We start from the raw sequence: 12,413 nt of genomic DNA on the forward strand, positions 1-12,413 counted from the left end.
ACACTCAGTCTACTATTTCTTGGCAGTGATCACTAGTTTGTACTGATAGAAATTTACACAGCCTACAAGTAGTTTATGGGTCCCTCCTGACGCATAATGGGCAAGGGAAAATCACAGTACCAAAGGGTAACCTGTATTTAGAGCATTAACATTAAGAAGAAAAACATGAGATGCACAATCAACACACCAATGAGCCTATTGTGACTCCTGTGGTACAACACAGCTACATGGGGCAGGCAGAAGTGGCTTGGAGAGCCCCAGAAGGTAGGTTTTCCCTTAGCAAGGGAAATCCTCTGTCCTGCACTGTTCACTCCCTGGTTCCTATTGCTCTGTACTGACTGCAGGATGCACTTTACATGGCTGTGGGCACAGCACAGAGAAGAACAGCTGTGGTTATGCTGGACCTCATCTTTACTGTATATTTTCTTGTTTTCATGAGTGGTTCCTCCCAACCCTTGCCAGCTCAGGAACAGTACACAAGACCTTGGACCAGCACACAGTCAGTAATGACAATAATTTGATTTTTAGCAAATTTTATTTTTATTTATATTTCCTTTTTTTTTTTTTTTTTTTTTTTTCCTTATCTTTTACCGAAAAGAGGGACATTTACTGTTGAAGTTCCCGCTCCCAGCGGTAGTGCAGCTGTGGCACTGAAGTGTTACCCTGAGTGGCCAAAGGCCAAGGCCGCACTGACCTGCCCTGTGTGTCTGCTCTGCATTAAGGGAAACATCACCCTTGGACAGAGCTGGAGGGCAAAGTTGCTGACAAAACCAGGAGGGAAGCTGCAGTCAGGATTTCTGTCCCCTACCCTTGCTGGCTAAAGTGGTTACAGGAACTACATAAGCATGAGAAACAGCTGGTGTTTCCAAGTCCTTTTCTGCATAGTTCATTAATATTTGTACTAGTGCCAACCTCTGTCCCAGTTTCATTAATAATTATGACCAGTTTAAAACAGTCCCACGCCCAGTGCTGTTTTATTTACTTCTGAGAAGGAGCAGCTCACAACTAGCTCCTTCTCTCTCCTTCTCTGTATACAGAGCTAAGCCCCCATTTTCTCTAATTGTCCTAATCCAGCAGGCTGTCTGCATGCAGATGGGAGCAATGTGTTTGTATTCCCATTGGGATGGATGACTTCAGCCAGCCCTGGTGGTTATGCTCTTTCTTAACATTGTGGGGTCCCCACAAATTGCAGTATGAAGAGGGCAGGAGGCAGGGCAGGCTACAGCCCACTGACCTGCTGGCTCTCACATGCTGTGGCTCAGGAGGGAGGATTATCTAGCAGTTGGTCTTGGGTAGTTGTATATTTTTCCGTGAAGGAATGGTGTTGGCTCAAACCAGTTGTTGAAAAAGACTTCCCCACAGTTTTACACATTTTATGCTCAAAACTCAGTTTTTTTTTCCTCAAGCCATCATATTATTGCAGCAGCTGAAGGACAGCAAACCCCTCCAGCCCAACAGGTTATACATAACTAAAGACCAGCAAAGCTGCCAAATTTGGGCAGACTTGGAGTTTCAGCACAGGGTGTGCCACCTCCCTGCCCACCCCCCACCCCCCCAGTGTGTGAGTAATATTTTCATTTATTTTGCAACATTGGTTTTATTCAGAAAGCTGGATTTCTGTAGCAAGTGACTTATTGAAGTGGGCCCTGATTATTCACCTAATTTCTTACTGCATCATAGAACAATTAAGGCTGGAAGGGAGCTCTAGATATCACCTAGTACAAATTCTCTGCTAAAGCAGGGAACAGGACAGCTGTGTGATGCTTAACTGCTTGCCAAGTTAAAATATAACAGACTGAAAAAGTCTGGCTCCATCTTCTTTACTTCCCTCCTTCAGATATTCATACGTATTAATGAGATCTCCCCCAAGCCTTATCTTTGCCAAACTGAACAGTCCCAGCTTTCTCAGCCTTTCATCACATATCATGCTTCAGCACCTTAATGGCTCCTCAATGGACTTGCTACACTAAGTCTGTGTCCTACTTGCACTGGAGAGCCCAGAACTGGCCTTAGCACTCCATATGGGTCTCTCCAGGGCTGAGCAGCAGGAGGATTCAGCTGCTTTGACCTGCTGGCCTTCTTTGTGAGGGCATGCTGATGGCTTTTGTTCAGCTTGTCCACCAAGACACTCAAGGCATTCTCTGACAAGACGTTTCTCAGCCCCCATTCTGTACTGGTGCACAGGATTATTTCTCCCCATATTCAGGACATGGATTTCCCTACGATGAACTTCACAATATTTCTTTCAGGCCATTTCTCTGTCTTGCCAAAGACACTCTGAATGGCAACTATATACCCTATGTATCAACCACTCCTCACAGTTCTAGACCTTCTGCAAAGCTGTTGAGAGTGTACTCTCTCATCATCCATATCCTTAGTGAATTTAAATCCAGATATTGAACCACTAATGAATACTGTACAGCTGGGCTTTATTCTGCTAACCTCAAAGCCTTTTTTCCTTCCATTTTCTATTCACCTCTCTATGGATGTTTGGAGATATGGTGCTGAAAGGCTTGCTAAAGTGAAGTTCTCCTGTTGTTCAGCAAGAGAGCCTTCTCACCGCAGAAGATTCTAATCCTTAGTTTACAAGCTCCACACTGGCTCACCTTCCATCCCAAGGCAGAGTTCCCTCATTCCTGCTGCTGTCACATTGAGGGCAATTCTTAATTCACTTAATTCGCTTCCAAAACTAGGAAGGTGATTGCCTAAATATTGTTATGTTGGGATATTAAGTGGAGGGATCAAGGGTGAGTACAGAAAAAGCATTTTTTCACACCTCAGTTATTCCTTTGAAGTAATCCAAGGCCAGGCATAAAGGCAGTCGAGGTCACATTTCACTTTAACACCTGCTGGCTGACATTCCTGTTACAGAAATCATTCTGTCTGCCCACTATTGCTGGCAGCCTCGAAAATGAAGACCGTCATTTTGGCCATCATAGATCAAGTTTTTCCACTCAAAGAAGTAAGGAAAAGTCTCATTTACGGAACAAAGACATATAAAATTGAAGAAGCTTAAAGTGTCTGGTTACACACACTTAAATTCCTGGAATAAATTGACAATATTCCAAATTAGACTTTATCAGCTTCTTTGCAATACAGCCCATTTTACTGGCACACTGTTCAAAGGTTTCTGTTGCAACTCGTATTTAGGAGAGTTACGTAAAATGATGTAGGAATGAGTGACAAAGGTTTTATTTATTTCATATTATTATCTGTTGACTTTTAAAGACCTGAGTGAAAAGACAGGTTAAGCAACAAGTCAATGATTAAACTGATAAAATAAGTATCCACTAGGATAGTTTTAAAAGAGCTTTAGAAAGTATCAGGTCTGTAAAATACACTTCTCTCAGTTGTAAATTGAACAGATTTTCAGCATCAGTGATTTTTTTGAGCATGTGCGCTACCACTTAATAAAGTTTCCAATATTTGTTAATCATATTCCTTGGGGGAATTTATTTTTTAATAGTCTTTAATTTAATTAATGTCAAATTAAAGGCACATATCTGGTAAATCTCATATTTGTATCAACTTTACAACAGGCTTGTTCTTTCCTCCATGTTGCCAAAATATTTAAGAACTGATGCTTTCCCAGTCAAACTTCCTGAGTATAGAAAGTATTGTGCTAAAGCAATGACTTTGAGGTCTTGTGTAGTTCAGAGTGCTGATTACTGCCTCGATTAGCAGTTCTCTCACCTGAAAAACAGCATTTCTCTCCTATTTTCTGATTTTGAGTTGTACTCTTAGACTATACTTTTTATTCTTAATAAATGACCTCGCTACAGGGATGTTTCCCCCTCTACCAAGCCTTTATTTTGCAGGATGTATATTTATTGGCTACCATAAAAAATATATATATTCAATCTGAAATATTGTTACCTGTGAGTATCTGCACAGAACCACTTCCCATGTCCTCAGGAAGAAAACTCACACCAACTCTTGTTGTGCTTATGTCAGAAAGCATGGCATGTGGGAAGTTATCAGTTTAAAGGTTTTAGAGCAGCATCTTTTGAACAGCTTTATTTGTATCTAAGCAGCATACGGTTGCTCTAGCATTTGGTACCTTTGATGCTCTCATGAACTTCTGTCTGCTGTTTTTATCATCAGCAACTACTACAGAGGAAAGTACTGGGAAAAGGATAGAGCACATTTCTTGCCCCTCAGATGTCAGTGATGTTAGTTTATTTGTCAGTCACAGTTGCAGATTCTGTTTCCTTTGAGTAGATATAGCAGCACCTGCACATATGGACACATACATCCTTCAGCCAAAAATCCTTCACATACAAGTCTGCTGCAGCTAAGACTCAACTGTAATCCTCATGAAGACCAAAACTGCAGCTCCTCAGTTACTGATAGCTTGTCCTGTCATGTTTTAACTTTTCACTGAAATTTAATTCATTATTTCAATTCCAGCCATTATTCCAAGAATAGCCACTATTTCTGTAACAGTAACACTTACCTTTACCTATCTGCCATTGTGGTACCTGGTATATGTGCCCAAGAAATGCACATAAAACTAAAATAGGTCAGTTGGAACACTGAGACCAATCCCACAGGCACATAAGGACTTTTGCCAGCATGGGTCACCTGCTGAGGAAGGCCTGCTGCCTGTACAGACAGCGTTCATCCTCTAAGCAGGCAATTCCATTTCCTGGGAAAAGGACCAGTTCTGGGGAAAGGTTGTCAATGGAGAGAGGAAGATCACACTCCCTGCCCAGCTTGAAGTGATTTTGTGGAAACCTTGTAGAAAAGTATAGAAATCTCTAATGTGGCTCCATATTTTTGAGGAGCCAGTACAGAGGGTAGAACAGTACTTGTGCTTTGAACTGATTTTTCCACATTTTCACCTGTATTTTCTCAGCCCAAAAATCACAAATTTGTAAGATTCTCTTCTAGAGAAGGTTATTTCAGCCCAAAGGCAGAAAGAGAATTAGCCAGATTTCTCAGGCAAGTAATCTACCCTATTACTGTCCTCTGGATAGCCTGTTTTTGTTATACTGTTTCCACTGCAATGTGAGACGGGAAAATGAAATGCATTTGCCAAGTGAGATTTGAAATAAATGAGGGAACTGCCAATGCAAATATTCATATGTTGGGATATATCCCAATTTTGTACAAAAAGAATGGTGAGATCAGGTTCTGATACAAAAAGATCTGCACAGTGGGCCCAAGTTAATAATGCAATGAGATAAGTAGCATCTGCATTTCCTTATCTGCACTGTTTAAATTTAATAAAATTATTATTGCATTTAATTTCTTTCTTCTATGAAAGGAAGTAATTTGTTTTCAGAATGGTAAGATGTAAACTGAAGATAAAGAACGAAAGGAAAACAAATGGAATTCCTCGATTCTCCCAAGATCTACTGCTTAGCATCCCCTTTTTCAACTTCCACACCTTTATTTGTCCTCCAGACCTCTTTCTCTCCTCAGTACCTGCTGTTTTCAGGTGGCTGTCAAGGGGATGGTTGGTGATCTGAGTCTGGTGCATGGAGTTAGGATCCTCTGCCCAGCTATCTATATTTGCTCTTACTCTCCTCCATTTCACCCCTGTGTTTCTTAGCTCTCAACACACAGTTGCCTACTAACTTGCTCTTTACTGCACCCCACATAGCCATGCATAGCCAATGTTCCTCAGGTTAATGAGCGCCTAATGTGTGTCAGAGTATGCTACTATGACTGTACCTCATGCTTTGTTCGCACTTCTGTGCACCTCTGTGGCAAGGGAAACTGTTACTCTGGGGAAGTCGTGGCCAGTTTAAAACTCTTTCTGGAATGCAACTATTAGCTGTGCTCCGGTTTCAACAGTCAGAATCATAGAAACACAGAGGTTGGCAAAGACTTCTAAGATCATCCAGCCCGACCATCCACCCATCACCAACATTTCCCACTAAATGTCATCCAACAAAATCTTCTGCTGGGCTGAGAAGGGCTCTACAAACACATTCATGGATGCCTTTGTTAGAATTCAGAGTGGAGTAATCTAATGTGATATATTTTCTCACTTCTCTGAGTTTGACAATATTTCAGCTTCATACAAGATCCAAAATAATCTAATTTTCAGCCCCTTTTGTTTCCTCTTGTGCAGGTGGAGTCATGAATCTCTTCAGCTGAACTTGTGACAGTGGACTTTTCATCTTAGTCTTTACAGTAGAATTTGAACACTGGGTCTAGTCCTGCTGCAGGTCCTTTTGCCTGCTGCAAGTACCTAAAATGGTTCACCACTTGTCCTACTTCTCGTAAGGAACAAGGAGCAAGCAGTTCTCAAAACCAACAACAGCTTTGAGGACAATGATACATCAGGAGCCTGAGGACACCAAGAGGTCTCGATGGCCCTGACTTTCCTCAGCTGGACAGTCAGTGGTCAGTCTCAAGCCTGGGCCTTCAGTCCTGGCCTGAACTAAGTTAAAGTTGTATTTGGTGAGTTCTATCCAGGCTTGCTGTAGGTATGAGTTATAGCCTCCTCATCTCCTGTCCTGCCTCTGCTCTCTGCCTCCTGGGTGAATTCATGATGATTCTACAGGTAGTGTATCTCTAGGCCTGTATCTAGCCTTGCCTTCTCCTCTGGCTGCTCTTGACTGATCTCTGGTTGTGCAGTGGATTTGCCACCCAACTTTCTTTGGGTCTCTTTCTACAGCACCTGGGCCTTGTCAACATGGCCATCTTTTGCTCCTGACTTCTTTTCCTATCAAAGCAGCCCTGCTCCTCCCTGACATGTAAAGATCTTCCTTGCAGAATGAAGAACACAGCTTCTTCCAAACTGAGCTCTACTTGACTTCTCACAGCCAAATCTGATGTTCCCCCTACCCCTGAAAGTGTAGACACATGTAAACAAGGAGCTTTCTATAGCTACTGAGCATGTGATGGCCCCCCTGTGCCCTGAGTAGTCATGGAGCTCTTGGAACAGGATGGGGCCATGTCCCTGGCCTACGGGTCTCATTTGGAGTGCAGCACCTGTTCTGAAGGTACAGAACAGAGCAATGAACTACTTAAAATGCCAATGGTGACTCTTATTTGCCAAATTACATTGGTGGAGGCTTCTCCTACACCTCAAAAGATCTATGGCTTCTGAAATCTATTCATGTAATCTGCAATGTCCTCTACTATCCTGAAGAATCAGCTTCTTGTCAGTCACTGAACAAGTCCCAAACATTTTTCCCTTGATGCAATATACATTATTAAAAGCAAGCAGGAGCTTAAATGTTTGCAGAAGGAATTTCCTTAGTGCATTTCAGGCAGCAATTAAAAAAAAAAAAATCACAAAAATATTCTAATATTTACTTATTAATGATACTTCACTCATCACCTTTGACATTCAGTTTGGAAGAACTACTTATTAATGAAAGGGTAGTGCATTCATTTACTGGAACAGATCAACATTTCATAATATTTTTCTGTCTCCAAATATTTACATAAATGAAGACTAACCCTAATTGAACTCAATTACTATCTTACTGTATAACATCAAAATATCAAGAGGGAAAAAAAAAGAAAAACTAAAGCATATATTTACCCCAAGGCCTGTAGCAGAACTCCTTATCAGCTGATACTGTTCTAACACTTTTGACTTAAAGCTATGATTCCTCTAGTAACTTTTAAACTTGTAACCCCTGGCAGGAAAGAAGAGAATGGGGAAAAAAGTATAACATCAGTGCCTTAGTTAAAATGTAAAACCAATAAGACATTCTGATGTGGTTGAATAACCATAAAACTTATTTACAGCAAAACACATTCTGAATTCCAGTTGAAGTCAGGTAGAGGGAGGTAGAGCAAGTTCCGCACGCTCAAGTCCCGTTATCTGACAATGTTTCTGATTCCACATATGCTCAGCATTTCCAGTGCACCAGGTCGCTGAAAGATTGTATCACGTTAATAACATATGTGCTCCCGCTAGAGCAGGCTGGCTAACCATTAACTTTTTGCCATCAGGGAGGAATTCCCCCTTTTGCTGTTAGGTTTCATGACTCTCCACTTTAAATATGTGGTAAAGGCAAAATGTTGGATTACATTGGTGCAAATCATAAAACTGTGGTACAAATTCTGCTGCGTCCAGAAACCAAATAATAAAAGAGTAACTTGTAACTAAGTGTCTCAGATCAGAGAAAGACTTGCTATGTAAGTGAAACTAATCTTAACACTGGAGTTAATCTTTTGCTTTTGAAATACAAGAGGGAAAAGAATGATGTTACTAGAATTAACTCATTGAAACTTTGCACCCCATTCTTTTTCTCTTTTTTTGCCCGTACAGAAGCACCCTTATCTATTAAGATTACTTATTTATCTTTCTACGATAAAATTTATTGTAAGCCGGTGATAATTTTGGCCATCCTTCAAGAAATGAAATGCTTTCTTTTCATTAGAGTGGTGAACAGTGGTATTTCTGAGAGTACCCACGAGTATGTAATGGCCAATCCAATGAGACAGATGTGAGCCCAAGTTCTGTAAGTGACTTGTGTCTCCTGTGCAGCAGCATTAAATATAGTCCTTCAAGGATGCAAGAAGAGGTGCAGGTGACTTTGTATTCAGTGGCTAGACCATTATTTATAACCAAGACAGGAACACGTCACAAACTTTAAGCAGCAGCTTTTGTGGCTTGGTTAGGCTCTTTAGAAAGGACTTTCTATCTGTGGGGAAGTGGATTTGAACCACTTCACTCCTCTATTCTCCCTTGTAGATAGCCTCTTACAGCTCTATAGAAGACATTTGATTTGCTCTAAATCCTTTCCACTCTATTTTCATTCGCATATCAGCCACAGTAAAGTATGAACAGCTGGCTTGAACTAGTAATGCCACATGTCATTGCTACAGGCAACACCTCTTATGATTGTGTGTTTTTCCTTACTTGTTTTTCTTGTATCAGAAGTACTGATTAGCGGACAAAGCACAACTTCACCACTCTGTCTTTTATTACTGGATGAAAATGAAAGACGTTTTAACATTACAAATTCTTTGGTGAATGAAGGTATTAAGTTCTGCTTCTTTCTTTTGTGAACTCTTTTCTATCTGAAGAACAGTATCCATGCAAAGAAAAATGCTTTCAGAAAAAGAGCCTTTACTGTTTCTAGGGACTTCTAAATAGAAATTGAGCTGAGCCGTTAAACACCTAGGACTGATCCTGCAAGGGGCTAAAAGCTGGAAGACCCAATTTAAGGTCTTCCGAATTAGTCAGCAGATGAAACATAATACAACATGAGACATAATATGGTATTTGTGGCATATCTTCATGCAGCTTCTGTTGCTACACCTGCTAACTGGCAAAACTCTATTACTGGCCTGAGGTTGACTGAAGGGGCTTTTTGCACGTGTTTCTTAGACACCACCAGAGTGGGTACTTACTGGAAATTGTTAGAAGGGATGTTGGCATGTCTTGAGTGAGACCACCTGCCTCCTGTGGGCAGAATTATTTTGGAAGAATTATCTTCTTTGCAAGCACTGGAAATGTTGCTGTGAATGAATTTATAAAATGGAAATCCCACAATTTACAGTGGTGATGACTTCTAGAGAATCAGCAAAGACAGCTGATCTATTTATCATGCAGCCAGTGTCTGCTAGAAGGAACTGTAGGCACAAACCCCTGAAAGCAGTGGAGTCCTGCAGCAGCCTTATGGCACTGATCCCATCAGAAACCTGTCAGACCATGTGCTTTTGGCGACCAGGTGAATCTACAAGAGGAAGACCACAAGAAAGACCATTTATTACATTTTAAAGAGAGAGACAGTTCCATTTTCCTTGACGCAATCTTGAGGATGAATACGCCTTTTCTAATTTATTTTAACTTGGAGAGAAGAAGAATATTGCTGTTGATAACTACAGGGCAGGCAACAGTCACCTTTCTCCCAGAAAGTGTTGTGTTTGTTGCCCAATGCCTATCTCCTGGAGTAGGAGGCACAGCTTGTGTGCATGCACTCTTAACCAGACAGTGCAAATATGAAAAGGAGAAGGAGGGAGAACAGCTACTGTGTGCAGACACGAACTCATTTACCATAAGCAATGCAGCCAGTTGTTCTTCCTGGTTGAAATTTGCCTCAGTTCCACTGCCAAATCAACTTACCCCCAGTATATGAGGATATGAGGACACATCATCAATACAAAACAAGGTATTATTACCCTCACTGTGTGGGTGCCATGTTGTAACAGAACAGCCTGGCTTTGCTGCTCTTTGCTTTCAATTTCCTTACTGGATGAGGTTGTAATTGTTCAAGGCTAACTTTCTGTCAGTAGTAAGAGATCAGGATCTTCATGTACAGTGCACCCAGATGTGTTTCACAATCTCCTGGGACTACATTCTTCCATTTGTGCACAAAAGGTGCAAGAAATGACTAGGTTTACAGTTAAGGATCTCAGCTGCATTCCTAAAGATTTATGGGATGAGCTTGAATGAAAATGATGCAGTTTGTTACAGGACACGCCAAATCTGGGATCTGAACTTTAACGTCTCATGATCCCTGGAATGTTGTAATTTGTAGCCCATTCTTCTCCTTCAGTATTCAGTATCATACTCTGAAACGTTCAATTGCCCTTACAAGTGTAAATATACCAGAAATACTTGAAAATAAGGTATATGGCTTGGAATGCCATCGGGACTCCTTGGCTGGAAAAGGAAAGGACGTTGATACTGTCATAAAAACATGTGTAAGAAAAGTATTACAATTAACAACATGGTACTATCACTGCACTTTTTGAGCCAACCACCCCCACACATGAATCCAGAGTATTAATGAGCATCTCAAATCTCTGAGCTGACGGACTAGCTGGGATTCACAATGTTTTAATACAGCCTGTGTTTAGAGAGTTTCGCAAAGAAAGAATTGTTAATGAGTAATCCTTGTCCATTAGGGCACTGAGCCAAAGAGCCCAAGCTTTGATTCATTGTGTTATCACTACAGGCTTCTGCTAAACCTAAAAACAAAACAAAAATGTTTCTGTTTGAGAATCATTAGGATACTGAACTGACTGCAGAACTGTTTTACATCCTGCCATCCACGATCTTGCAGAAAAGGACAGTAAGTAATAACTCCTTACATTGCTATATCTTGCTGTTATGTTGTACAGTATAAAAGCAATTTTCTCACTCTAATTACTTAGAGGATGTTAATGAATTCTTGGTCAGGATAGAAGGAATTTTAAAAGAATAACATGAGAAGAAGTAATTTCATCTATAAAACTGATGCGACAACAGATATTTCCCTTGGGAAAAAAATTAAGATCATGAAAAAAACATCACAGTTGGAATTTGTCATAGAAAGTGGATTTCAGTGTCTTTGTGTTGGTGGGAAAGGAAGCTTAACTTTGACACTGAGCCTTTCCTGAAATGACACAATCTTGTTAATTATATGCCTCAGCTTTATAATTTCACCGATTTGGTTTTTGTGGTTGTTTTTGTTGTTGTTTGTTTTTCATTTTAAGAAATGGAAAAGAATTGGTTAATGGAAAAATGGGGAATAATCTACATAGGATAGTCTAAAGGAATAGTTATACCCATTTTGTATAATTTCTCAGTTTGACAGTTTTGTGTATAGATACTGGGTGCAACTTCTGAAGCCCAGAACTTCAGCACTTATAACTAGCGCAAGCAAAAGAGGTGTTCATGCTTCAAGTGACTATTGTTTAAATCTTTAAATATGTGAAAATGTCAGTTTGCTTTGAATGCTCCCACTAGCCGTACACCTTCAAAATATTGAAAGAGTGGCACACATTTGACAGACATTTCTTATTTTTACTGTTGTTACTCATAGTACAGAGAGCTCAGAGCACCCACTAGGCTATATGGGAGTTCAAGAACAGGTTAAGAAAGGAAGTCACGGCTTCTGAGACAGGAAAAAGGTGCTGGAGAAAGGAAAGTGCAAAGGAATGGTGTTCAGTTCAGCCCAGAGCCAGTCAGAAGCTGCTCCATTCTTTGAAGTCAACCCGCCTATGTTAAGAAATGGCATCAAGTCTTTTGGCAGTGCTTTCAGTTCTACTTGTGATCTGTCCCCTCAAAATAAGCTGTATGAATATTTCATGTTTTATCTGTGTGCTGTATCTGTTTAATTCCTTTGATTCTAACATCATGCTAAAACCAAATAGCCACACACACAGTAAATTTCAACAAAACACATTTCTAAAACCTGTTCATATTGTTGTTTATGTTCTACATCAGTTGCTCCATAGCTGCCTGTGGTGCCATTCATGCCATGGTGATCAGGCAGTGAAAGGCTAGAAATGAGGACTGCATATCTTCTTCGGGCTTTCATGTCTTTGATATACTTTAAAATGAACAGGCAGGCACATTTAAAAAAAGACTTTCATAAAAGCAAGGCTTTGTGTTGAATATTCTACAAAAAGGCTATGAGATGAGATCAAAAGTTTGTGAACTAGATGAAAACCTTTCCATAGATGTTAACAGTGATAAGGCCATGGATTAACCGAAACTTCTCTGG

At 40.5% G+C, this 12,413-nt stretch overlaps 1 protein-coding gene across 2 annotated transcripts in view; it reads left to right on the forward strand.

Moving 5' to 3' along the window:
* Window positions 1-10,835: 10,835 nt before the first annotated feature.
* Window positions 10,836-12,413, forward strand: part of NR1H4 (nuclear receptor subfamily 1 group H member 4) — a 38,406-nt gene continuing 36,828 nt past the window's right edge. Inside the window, exon 1 of one of the 2 annotated variants that reach the window (XM_015859069.2) lies at window positions 10,836-10,997. The gene's annotated coding sequence lies outside the window, so the exon portion shown is untranslated. The remainder of the gene's footprint in view (window positions 10,998-12,413) is intronic. The other variant, XM_015859077.2, reaches the window with a different exon arrangement.

Source organism: Coturnix japonica, chromosome 1 (genome assembly GCF_001577835.2).
Source record: "Coturnix japonica isolate 7356 chromosome 1, Coturnix japonica 2.1, whole genome shotgun sequence".
NCBI classification, from domain to species: domain Eukaryota; kingdom Metazoa; phylum Chordata; class Aves; order Galliformes; family Phasianidae; genus Coturnix; species Coturnix japonica.